Here is a 12,958-nt window from a genome sequence, read left to right on the forward strand (position 1 = left end):
TCTTCAGTAAAAACATGATTATAATCGAAACAAACATTCAAATGTCAAAACTGATTATACCTTTCCTTGTTGTCTTTGGGGTAAGTATGGCAATGAGATCTTGCCTCAGCTCTTTCCTTGCAATGGAAACTGCCATGGGATGATGGGGATGTTTTCCCATCATTCTCTTTCCTTGACGATTTCAACGATGTCTCAGATGAATTTGACACCTTCGAGCATTCTCCTTTAGTGTATCTTGAGCCTGCAAATTGAGGTCTCTACACAACCTCCAATGGTTGAGTTATGCTTTGGTTATTAACACCAAGTTTTCCTTCCTCCTTGTGCCTTGTCCTTGTAAGGAGCCTCATGTTTGTCCTTGTAATTGGGATCTCCAAATCATCAACAGAAATCATACTATGTGACAATGAAACTGAAAGGAAATCACATCTTTTACCTCCTTTGTCGATTTGGAAATAACTGATAAGGGTTGTTCATCATCTGTTGTTGGTGGTCCGCTTGTTGTCTCAGTGCATTCCCCAACTTCCTTTCTGACATACCCAAGTCCTGTTTGACATGGTAATTCCTCTACTTTGATGGGGTTGATAATGCCTTGCCCATTAACGCCCAAACCTTTTCCTTCATACCCCATTTTCTTCAATATTTTGGAGCCAATTGATGTGGTATGAATTTCAAAAATAGCGAAATCATCATCAGGACACATACATGAATTCAAAGAACTACTTTTTACCTCACATGGGTCATGCTACATCTTTTCCATGGCCTCATCCTTTGCTTGCAACTGTCGTAGAAAACTATGTTTCTCCTCTTTCTCTTCATGTAGATGCATCTTCAATTCAACATTCTCTATTTGAAGATTATGTTTGTTATGCTTTAGTTCTTCCAAGGCCTCTTTTGTGGCTCGCAACGGAAGCTGCAATCACTCCTTTTCTTCTGTCTCTTTCTGTACAGTTTCATACATTATCTCCACCATTTTGGAAATTTTGAGCATGGTCTCGTACATCACATTTTCATCCTCTTTCGCTGCACATTCCATTATTCACACTTGCAATTCACATCCACACAAATACCGCTCTGATACCTCTTGATCCAGGTCTGGGTGTGACAAAGGACCCTTCCAAGACCTTTTACTTTTGTGATGTGTTAAATTGCATTTTTAAAAGAACATAAAGGAATACATCCGCATGTTGTAAAGAAGAGCAACGTAACATTCATCAACACATGAAAACATAAGCCATTGATAATGGAGTTCGTCCAGGAGGTACTATGTCTCCAAACCCCGGTGTCGAGATGGTGTAGGCCACTACATTAAGTGTTGTCAATATGATGATGTACATAGAGGAGATGTCGCTATCATACAAGGAAAATTCCCTCACGCAGGAGTGGCACCATGAGATGTTCCGCGATAGGAACTCTCAGTCAAAAGGCTCCTATCATTATGACACAAACTCATGCATGATGATAATGAGCATCCTGCCAACATGGCATAAAAGGGATCTCAATACAAACATGCGTGGTGACAACATGAGTATCCTATCAACATACAACAAAGGGATCTCCAAACACAACATGACAAATCATGACAACAAGTACATCATACTGATGATTCCGCATCACATCAAGCAGGAGGAATAAAACCAAGTAAGAAAAAGGATGCCACATCAAACATCAAACAGGGATTTGTGCAGCACAATGCATAGTAAAATAAGTACATGAACACACTGCCTATACCTCACAACTAGGGGCCATCTAAAGAAGTGGATGTCAAACTGTTCAAGTTGTTCCTGCCGTGAATCTCACGGCATCAATCACATGGAAATGGTTACTCGCACATGAAGGCTGACACCTACACTCCACTTAGAAAAGTGGCTGAAGAATAGAATGAGAAAATGAAAAATCTAAATGCACCATCAGATTTGTCACGTCGAATAGTGAAAAATTGATTATCAAATTTTTCAATTATGAGAAATTGGGAATCTAGGGCTCAAGGAATCTTTTAGATTCCCCCTAGATTCCACAAAGATTCTGCTCCCTGGGTAGACTGAAAATCTGCAACTCAAAAGGCAACTCTGACCTCGCCATTGCGATCCCTGTAGAAAACCATGAAAAACGACTATAAACTTGACTATGTTCTGACAAAAATAATTTTTACCTCCCCAGAGAATGTTTGGGCATCAAAGAATATTTTGCCTCCTTTGTCTCGAAATTCATGCCCACTCCTGGTTCCTCCATGCCTAGGCACACTGGGAAAATGTTGGGTTTATATAAATTAGAGGGCGGATAAACCAATGAATCCATTTGGCGTTGTGGTAAAACTCTCGCATTATGAGGAGGAGGTCGGGGGGTCAAACCACGACCCCTCCAGATTTACATGTCTTTTGTTTTATGAAACCACACTATATTGGTTTTGGGGGTCAGGTCTACATTTGGCGGCCTGCCCCATAATCTCCATAGCATGTATTATCCATGGAATTTAAAAAAACGTTTGGTGCATTGATTGGAACGGTGTGTTGTTATAACGATGCGGAGGTTGTGGTACATGGTGCATGGTACTACATTAATGTTTTGTGTTTTATATGGGGTCACCTGTTCGGGGGCTGGCCACGTGGGCCGGGTGGGTTTGACCCCCGCCGGCACCCTTAACCAATCTTCTGCCGTTGTTTAGTGTGACGTTTTTACGGGGGTATGGGCCAGGTCCACCAGAGGTGGCCCGTGTCCACCCCCATTAATATCATGTGTAATATGGTGGTGTATGGTGGAGGACTCAGCGAGGTGATGGTCGCCGAGCCAAACATTAATTAATTAATTTTTTTTTGAAAGGTTTAGGGTTAGGCCGACAGGGGTCATGGCCTGTCGGCCTTACAATAAAAAATTCTTGTAATAGTTTTTGGGGGTGGTGGGGGTGGTGGCCTGCCACCATAATATATATATATATATATATATATATAGATAATTTTGAATTTTTATAAAACATAGAGGAGGTTTTCTAACTTTTAGAAAATAAGAGATATTGGGCAAATTAATGAGGCCACAATTTCGATCGATTTCGAGAGCTAGGTTTCATGCCTCGGGGTTGGTCAAATTGTAGGACACTTAAACCTGGCCCACAACTCAACTATGACCAAAACTTTGACTGGTGCTTCTCCCTCATACGAGCTCGTATTGACGAACCATTCACACCATCATGATCACAATGACAATATCTTTAACATGAACCTGGTTCAAGAATAATCCAAACACTTTGATTTTCGAGCTTCCATAAGCCCTCTTTGTCCTATGTTTCTCTCTAGAGCCACGTGGATCACTATGGCCAGATTTAGTTTGGAAATTTTCCGGGAACTATTCAAGTACCCTTGTAACAGCAGGGACATCATTTGCAGCAATAAGGGCAACCTTTCTTGCAGCAAAGGTAGATGATACTGTAGTAAGGACAACTGGAACAACCGTAGGGGATGTTAGTGTCAGTCTTTCCAACCTTCCTCCAGTGATCAAATGTGCTCTTACAAAGTGGTCTCAGAGTGTCAAGGTCAAATTTTGTCATTTCAGTGAGTCTTCAAGCAAAATTTGGTCACTAGGCATTAGGTCTAGGGTTTGCCCAAATGTCAGTCCATGTCATCATTCAGCTGAGTTTATCATCATTCATAGGGTTTTTATTATCATGTTAGTGTCTAATGAGTCATTTCACACCTTGTTCATGCTTCAGTTGCACCTAGGCAAGGTCATTTCCCTCTCCTAGGGTTTTGAAGGCAATTTCTCTTGGATGGTCAAATCACCGGCAAAACTTGTTTCCTGATGTTCATGCACCTTCCCCTATCCTTAAATTACCTTATCAAACACTTCCCAACACTCAGATCCCCCAAATTCCTCATTTTTGCACAAACCCTAGTTTCTAGCTACAACCTGGCAATTTTCTAGGTTGGGCCTGTGTTTCACCCTTTTGGACCCCTTCCCCTCACTCAACCTCTGAGATTCCACTTTCCCCTACTTCCTAACATCCCTCCCTACTCCCCAAAATTTCCCCAAGAATTTAGAAGCCTCTTATCCCCTTCATTCCGCTTCATTTCGGCAAAATCCCCTGTTTCACACATCGGGACAAGTTTCACTCAAATGATGTTTTAGAGCAATCAAAGATGAATTTTGGGAAACCGAGAGAGGTTTTTGTCCAAAACATGCCCAGGAAGAAAACCCTCCTTCACTTTTTACACAGGTGTCATGGTTTGAGAGAAATGTCAAGAATATTGTTGCCTCAGGAGAATCAAAGACACCTCTGAAGTGACCTTGGAAAAATCAAGTTTTCTCCTAGCTTGGTTGGCCAAATGATTTTTTTGATGGGTAAAATGATAACTATACACAAATATCTTTCCAATGAGCTATCATGAGCTCAATTTGGGGTTGCGGAAGGCATTCAAAAGTTGACTGCAACAGCACTCTTCCTTCAGGCAGCCTCATTTGGCCCTTTTTGACCAGTCTTGGGAGATTTCATTTTTGACAGGTCAAATTAACTCAAAATTAAAAAATTCTAGTTTGGTTCGAAAGTAGACTCAAATACCTTTCCAACGAGCTATCATGCGCCCAATTCCGACACCGGGAAGGCCTCCAAAAGCCTCCTGAAAAAGCGCGACCCGTTGGGTGGTGCGCGACCCGTTGAGAGCCCTTCTGCAGTTCAGAAAATCAACGTGCGCGACCCGTTGGGGATTTCTCCACAGAAATTTGCCAGTAAGCTACCAAATGACCCCAAATCTCTTCAAGGTTGTAGGTAGGCCTCTGATCATCAAAGTATTTTGCTTGATAGAGAAAAATGAGCACGGGAAATGTGTTTTAATGCCATCAAGTTGGAATGAGAAGTTCATGTATATTTGCTTTAAAAATGTCAAAATGCAAGTAGAGATAGAGTTTTGTTTTGTTGCTCTCAAGGTTATCCCTTTCACCCCCTGAGGTTGTTCATGAGGAGGGAAGGCCATCACAGTAGCATGATATTCTTGAGACCAGACATGTCAGCTCTCCTCCATTGGTCACTTATCAGAGAGGCCCAAGGGCCTTATTTGCAGCAGCTACGCGAGTACTATCTCCACAGCAGGTGGAAGGGGTCTTGCCTTCATCTTCAGCTCAACGAGTGTTATCTCCACATCAGGTGGAAGGGGCCTCGCTTTCTTCACCTGCACAGGCACTATAGAGGGGCAAAGAGTCCATCATTCATGAGGGTCCAGTGATTGATCTTGAGGCCAGTTCTCCTAGCCAAGAGGCGAAGGAGACCATTCAGCATCTCAGGGCTGAAAATGATGTTTTACAGAGGAGACGTGAGGGTGCCCAATGGACTATTACTTACCTGGAGCAACGGAACACACAGCTATAGGAGGAGAAGGCACTTGATGAGCTATGGAGGATTCGTAGCGACCGAGTCTTGAACCGTAGGAGGCCCGGTGATCCATTGCCTGCTGACCGAGAGTCATTGCTCATTCAGAAGAATGCCCACTTGGAGAGGCTGTTGGCTAAGGCCAACCAAGAGAAAAGGCTGCTGAGAAACATGAAGAATCACTATTGGGCAAGGATGCATGTTTGCAAGGCAAAAATGAAAATGTTCCAAAGGAGGTTATCCGAGGCTCTTAGGCGGAAGAAAAAGACCAACCCACTCCGTATCTTGGCTGAGGCATCCCTCAAGGATCATGGCACTCACTAGCATCATCTACAACACAAATCCCAAATTTTTTTGAGAATTTTGGGTAATTTTGGTAATTTTGGGAAATTTACAGGTTTTGGCTTCTCAACGGGTCTCACCCCCGGTGAGACCCTTTGTCATCGTAGCTCCGTTTTGCAAAAACTCAACATTGCTAGATTTTTCATGCAAAGTTACACATGCCTATGGATGGACTTGAGTTTTTATGGAGTTTTGGGCCTCCAAAAGGTCAAAATACAGGCAAAATTTGACTTTCTGCCCCTTTTTTGAGTTGCAGAAGCAGTCTTGGGAGAATTGACTTTTGACTGGGAAAATGACCTCCAAATCCAAAACTTCTAGTTGGGTTGGAAAGTAGACTCAGAGACCTTTCCAACGAGATATCCTACACCTCATTCTGACACCGGGAAGGCGTCCAAACAGAGCTCCAAAGTGCGCGACCCGTTGAGGAAATGTGCGCGACCCGTTGAGGAAATTGTGCCAGATTTGACCAGTTCAGCCCGGAAAACGCAGTTTGGCTCCAGTTTGGCTTTTTGAGGTGGATGGGGGTCCTCTTGGATGTAATTATGACACTTTTTGGATATTTTTACTCTTGTTTAACTCTTCTAGAAGTTTCTTTCATGTAAAGGGTAAAAATTGAATGTATGAACTGGTTTCCAAGTTTATAGAGGCAAGTTGTTTTGACTGCCTATTTTGTAGTGCTTAGTTTAGAAGTGGTTCAAACAGCTCCTAGAAGGATGAGCTCGACCCCTAGAGGCAAGGGAAGAGGTTGGCTTGCCTATATTATGTATTTTCTTAATCATTTTCAGGGGTTGGAAGGTTGGACTCTTGAGGGAGAAGCTATCATTGTATTATCACTTGTATCTCTGCAATTTTTGGCTAAGGAAGACCAGGGTTTTGCAGTCATCTTTGGGATTCTTGTGGACTCATGTGTTGATGGTGTGTTCTTCATGTTCTTGTAAGCTTTGTTATGTGATTCATTTCCTTTCTTTCTGTTGTACATTAAACAAATGAAGTGTTAAAGTATGAATTCATGCTAGCCATGCTCTGCTTTTAAATTTGTTTAATTTCAATGTTTTCTTCTGTCTAAAGAGAATTCAAAGTGATTGTTTGCTCTCTTTAGCTCCTCATCTTTCATTCCTCACCATTCATTTCAGTTAAAGGCATTAATACAGGCTCCTACCTCGCCCCAAAGACCCCCCTGCAGAAACTGTGTCAAATCCCCGCACCCTAAATCGCAGCTCCTCAATTTGCCACCAAAAAACCCAAAAACCCCAAATCAACCATTTCAATCAGTTTACTAGCCTAATATCAGTGTTACCCAGTTGGTCATCTCATCCCATTGAAGATCTACCGAGATTGACCGGAGAGAGCCTTCTCCTGCCCCGTAGGGCTAGCTACGAGGCCGAATGGTTTGATGTAGCCTTGAGGTTTACCTTTCTCAGCCTGAGGTGAAATTTCAAGCGCTAACAAGGGAAACCCTCACAACTATTGCAACAAACCATGCAGCAGCAGATGCAGTATTCTCTAGAAACCTCCTAGCCTATGTCTTCATAGGGCCAACCTCTGCAGCCGCAAGGATAGGCTTTGCAGCTGCAAGGATAGCCTTTCCAGCCGTAAGGTCAACTCTTGCAGCAGCAGAGCCAACCTGGGCAGCAACAACCCTTATATACCTATCAAGAGGGTCAACCCTTGCAAGGAAAAGGTCAAGGTTGTTAGCACCTAAATCTACCCTAGGCTGAAGGAAGGCAAGATTCAGGGTAACCACAAACCACACTCAATCTGGTAGCTAGCCCTACCAGAATAGGAGAGGGCTCTCTCCGAGTCACGCTTAGTGAATAGATAAGCAAGAACAATCTGAGATGACTTACAATGAAATATTTATCTTAGGCTAGTAAGTGAAAAAGTGTACAAGAAACAATTTTCATGAATGACCGAGCTTCTGGGATGGTATAGGACCAACGGTCAGCAAAGAACAGAGAATTTAATACAAAGGCACAGATTACTTCGTGAGGCAAGGCAGGCGGAAAATGTAGCAATTTAGTTTGAAGTAACGCGGAATGAGTAGATTGTTGAAGAGAGTGAAAAGGGCATAGTTACATGAATCCTTTTCAACAGAAGAAAAACATTGAACATGAAATTTTCCCACAGGCAGAGCAATAAAATTGAATTCTACCTAATCTCACTCAGAAAATTTCACTGGAAACGAACATGAAATGAATTATGAGACATAACGAAATACATATGAAAACATAAGAGACACATTTGCTACACTCAACCACAAAATCTCATGAAACAGAGCCCCTGCCTTTCATTAATTCTCTGTCAAAATATACAATGCAGAAACAAAGTTTCTTTCCCACAGTCTCCTAGAAGTTACAAGCCAGCCAACCTTTTGCAAATAGCTTACATACAATATATAGAATGTGCCAAGAAGAGATAGAACGCCCAAGGGTTGGGGAGTTACTCGAATAATTAGAAAATGGAGATGAAGAGCCAACCATCAGCTACAGGTGCAGCGCTACAAACATGACATTTGGCTTGGGTGACCGTTTTCCTTCCTTCGCCACTTGGATAGAAGTCCATCTGGAGTGAAAATGCTTTAAATGCTGCTTTTGGTGCCAAAAAACCGAAGTGTAGATGAGCGTGCCCACTTGGAGAAGTCGCAAACCAAAATTTCGTGAAACGCAAGCAAATTTGGCAATTTTTCCTCTGTGTTCCGGGCTACTTTGGGGCCTATTTTGGTGTACTTTTCGATGTCCAAAATGTGCCCAAGTGGGCTTGTTGGAAAGCCTGTCCTGTCTACTTTCTAACCCAACTGAAATTTCTGAATTTGGTGCTCATTTGCCCCTCCAAATCTTCATTCTCCCAAGACTGCTTCATGTGTGTCAAAAAAGGGGCAGAGAGGCCATTTTTTGGGTGTTTTTGACCTCCTAGATACTCAGATCTTGCCCAAATTTCTTGTCCGAACACTAGTAGTCGTGATTTTCCATGCTGAATCCAAAAATGCAAACCATTCCTCATTTGGAGCTCTAGATTTTTAGCGTCGTTCCACAGGGAGAAAAACCTTTGTTTTGCCCAAAAATTTGTCATGTGACCAAAAATTCCCCAAATTACTTGAAATTTGGGCTGTAGGTTCTTTATGGGGTGTTATGATGGGCCAAGGAAGCCTCAGCCAAGATTCGAAGCCGATCTTTCTCTTTTGCCTCTTTTTCTTTTCTTGTTGCTTTCCTCAATTTCGCCTTCAAAATCCTTATCTGGGCCCTTGCACTCATATTTCGTGTCCTGTAATGATAAGCCATGTGTCTCAGCAAGGCAAGGTCCTGATTGGCCTTGTCCAGTAGCCTCTCCAAGTGCATTTTCATGCTCTCGAGATGGGCCTCCCGATCCTCATTGATCTCCTGCTCCAATGATGTGGGCTGAACTCTTCTCCTTCGAGCAGCTTGGCGATGCTCACGAATGTTTTGTAGCTCCACGATCGTTCGCTGATCCTCAAGCCATTTTTTCCTCTGCTCTAGATATTTCATGTTCCATTTGGCTCTTTCTAAATCAATGGACAAGTCTTCAATCTCTGATTGCTGCTCCTGGATGATCTCTCTAAGCTCTGCATTTGTCGGTTCTGTATTTGTCTCATCATCATGAAGGAGAACGAATTCGGTCTCTCATTCACCTGATGGCCCTTCCTCCTGCACTGGCTCCTTACCTCTGCCCTGCTCCTGTGATGCTGATGTCGGAAGCGAGGCCCCTTCCACCCCGGGTGGAGATAACACTCGCTTTGCTGCTGCAAACAAAGGTCTACTGCCTTTCTGATAGGTGATGTATACTGGCATAGTGGCAGTCTCATGGCGCTCATACTGATGTGATGGACCACCTATCTAATGCTCTACCTCTGATACTACCTATGGAGTGCTCAAGAAGTCACGGGAGATGAATTCCTCCCAAGCAATACCCTGCAATCCCAACTGATGATCCACCAAAATCCAGATAAGAGCAAAGTGATAAACACTGTTGAGCTGCTGCTGAGGGGTTTTATGCTGCATGAAATTTTTCATCCTCTCTATGTTCCCGCAAATTAAAAATGGGAGCTTCATCATCTGCACCCTGGTAAAGTGCATGAGCAACCTAATGTCATAGGCAGAAAGGCGAGAAAACCTCCCCTCACAACTGAAGTACTTCATGATCAATTTCATGAGCGGAGCATACTCATCTCTTAAAAATCTGAATGGGAAAACTCTCGTGAGCTGGCTCAAACAACTGGCCTTAATGTAAGGCTCATAATGTTGCCTCTCCACCTTCTTCTTCTTATGCCACTGTTCTCCAACATTTGGTATGCCTGTTGCCACTGATATGGCTTCGGGTGTCAATGTGAAAGTGACCCCAGCCAAGATAGACTGACCTCCATGTAGGTGAAGTGCAAAAAGACAGGCCAACTTATGATGAACTCTAACATTTGCCACCCTTTGACAAAATTCAAAACATGCTAGGTGCTAGAAACATGACATAGCAAGAGGGCATGCCTGCAACTCAGTGAGGGTGTTTGGCTCATCTCTAACATGTTTTCCACTCCTGTGATGTCTCCTGGGGGCCTGTTCTCTTGAAGCTGTATCACTGTGGGTCTCCACCTCATACTCTGATGAACCCTCAGATGCCATGACTGCAATGTGGACAGTGATTAGGCTGCCCTTTGATGATGGTGTGAGGCTGGGTGCCTTTGAAATATCTCTCAATTTGATAGGCTTCAAAAAAATTTGGGTGAGTTTTGGCATGTTCTGGGGCCTGGGCGCTTTGTCCCTATGTGCCGTGCGCAAAACCCAGTGCGTCGTGCCCTAGGTGTGCGCCGCGCCTGTGTAAAGTTTGAACTGCGGGCAGGCTCTATGTACGCCGCGCTCCTGGGTATATGTGCCACGTTGCTTGAAACCGCCTCCAACTCCCTCAAACACGCACGATGCACACTCACACCCTTTGCAACGTTTCTCTAAGGTTTGGATTAGCACAATGACTTTGAATTTGATGAAAAATTGTATATATAGCCTTGGAAGTGGTGGGTTTAATTTTTTCTTCCTCAAAAACCCATTTTTCTAATGTCATGTCTTGGCACTTTTTCACTGACTTAAGGCAACACTGATTTTCACTTTCGCTTTGAAATTTTAGCTCAAATGATGAAATTTTCGGCACTCTTTGCAGGTATTGCATGACTGGACATTTGGCCATGGAAACCATGCCTGCATCTGGAGAAATCAACTGTCGACTCTTTTTGAAAATTTTATCACAAAAGACACTTTTTTGACTTTTCTTCAAAACAGAGTTTTGAAGAAGAGTCAAAGTTTATCCATATGACGATGAAACTCTGAGAATCATAACTGTGTAAGGGCCTCACTCTGGCTTGCATGGCTTTACTGAACTTGATTGGAGATGAAATTGATGAGTCCCTAGACCTAAACATCGAAAATGACTTTTGTCCTTTAAAGGACCAGACCTTGACTGTCATGGACATTGGTGATTATTGACAAAATACCTGAGCCAGCTGGAGCCAGACATGAGGGGGAATGATTAGCATGACCTTCTCCGTCAGATTATGGCATGCCCCTAGCGGAATGAAGCTGAGTGAATGGAGCGGGACACCTAAAAATGAAATGCATAAAGAGTTTTGATCTCTGACGAAGGACTGACCAGACCGACTCTAACATTGGCTCCAATGGGGGATGGTAGCTCCTTGGAGGTGCCAAGAACAGCAGATCTTTGGAGGAGCTAGACAGTGCCTTTTGTCCATTGGGCTATGGAGTCATCATTTCGACTACAACACAGGACTCTGACTTATTTATGAAACCGAAATGACCAAGAAATTGACTCAAACTTGACATTGAAATGACTCAAAAACTAACCTGACAGACTGAAACCAAACTGAAATAAAAATGGTATTTACAATGATAGTGGAAGCAGCGTTAATAACTCAGCAGTGGTACCGCTTGAATAGCCGACCATTGATCTGCCCTCCTGGACAATCTTCCCCTTTCATTTCCTTTAAAAGAAAGGCATTCTGACCCCTATATGCTGCAAGCTTGAAAGGACCTTTCCAAAGATTCTCGAACTTTCCGTGGTTACCTTTCTCTTCATTCCTTGCATCCCACTTCAGCACCACATCATCCAACTGAAATCTATCGGCCTTTGCTTTTCTGTCATAGATTTTCTTTATTTTCTCCTGTAATTTGAATGTGTTATTGAAAACTTCTTCTCTTGTCTACTGCAAGTGGACCATTTGATTCAAACTTCTCTGCATGGGATCTTCTTCACTTCCTACCTCCTGAAGAAGTCTGACTACTGGGGCAGCAAGAGAGGTGGGAAATACTGTGTCAACTCCATAAACAAGCTCAAACGGTGACATACCAATGGATTTTTTCTGACTGATCCGATCTGCCCAAAGCGCATGGACCAACCTATTATTCCAGCTCTTTTTATTTATTTCCAGCAGCTTCTTGATGATGTTGACCAATGATTTATTCTAAGACTCCACCAATCCATTGCCTTGCGGATGATAGGCAGTTGAATGACCCAAAATGATGTGATATTTATGACAAAATTCTACCATCCTTTTTGATTTGAAAGTTGTTGCATTATCAGTGATTAACTTATTCGGACAACCAAAGCGAGACAAGATGTTATTTTCGAGAAATGAAATGATTACCGCATCTGTAGCTTATTTGGTGGCTGCTGCTTCAATCCATTTTGTGAAGTAATCTGTCGCTGTGAGGATCCATCTATGCTGACCAGAAGAAGTGGGATGAATTTAACCAATGAAATCCAACCCCCACTGCTGGAAAGGAGCACGCACCTCAATAGGCTTAAGTGGTAAAGGCTGTAACTTTTGTTTTCCTTCGAAAATCTGACATTTATGACAGCGCTTGACCATCTTACATACATCAGCAAACAATGTAGGCCAATAGTACCCTGCTCTCAAAATTTTATTTGTTGTTGACTTCCAAAAAACGTGACCACCACACTCTCCTCCGTGGAAATTCCCCATGATTTTCTTTGCCTCCTCTTCCACCAAACAATTTAACAAAACGCCACCCGGATCTTTCCAATACAGCACAAAATTTAGAATTCAGAACTTGGCAGGCTTCAATTTGAGTGTTATCACTTGATTTCTAGTCATGTCGGGTGGTGGTGAAAGATTTTTTAGCACATATATTATATATGAATACCATGGGGACAGAGCAAACATTTCAGATACCTGAACGGATGATATTTCCTCATTCTCATCGGACATGGTAGCGATCAGATTTATGTCCA

Source organism: Pinus tabuliformis, chromosome 9 (genome assembly GCF_031772625.1).
Source record: "Pinus tabuliformis cultivar Carrire ecotype Pingquan chromosome 9, CPIR1, whole genome shotgun sequence".
Taxonomy (NCBI): Eukaryota; Viridiplantae; Streptophyta; class Pinopsida; order Pinales; family Pinaceae; genus Pinus; species Pinus tabuliformis.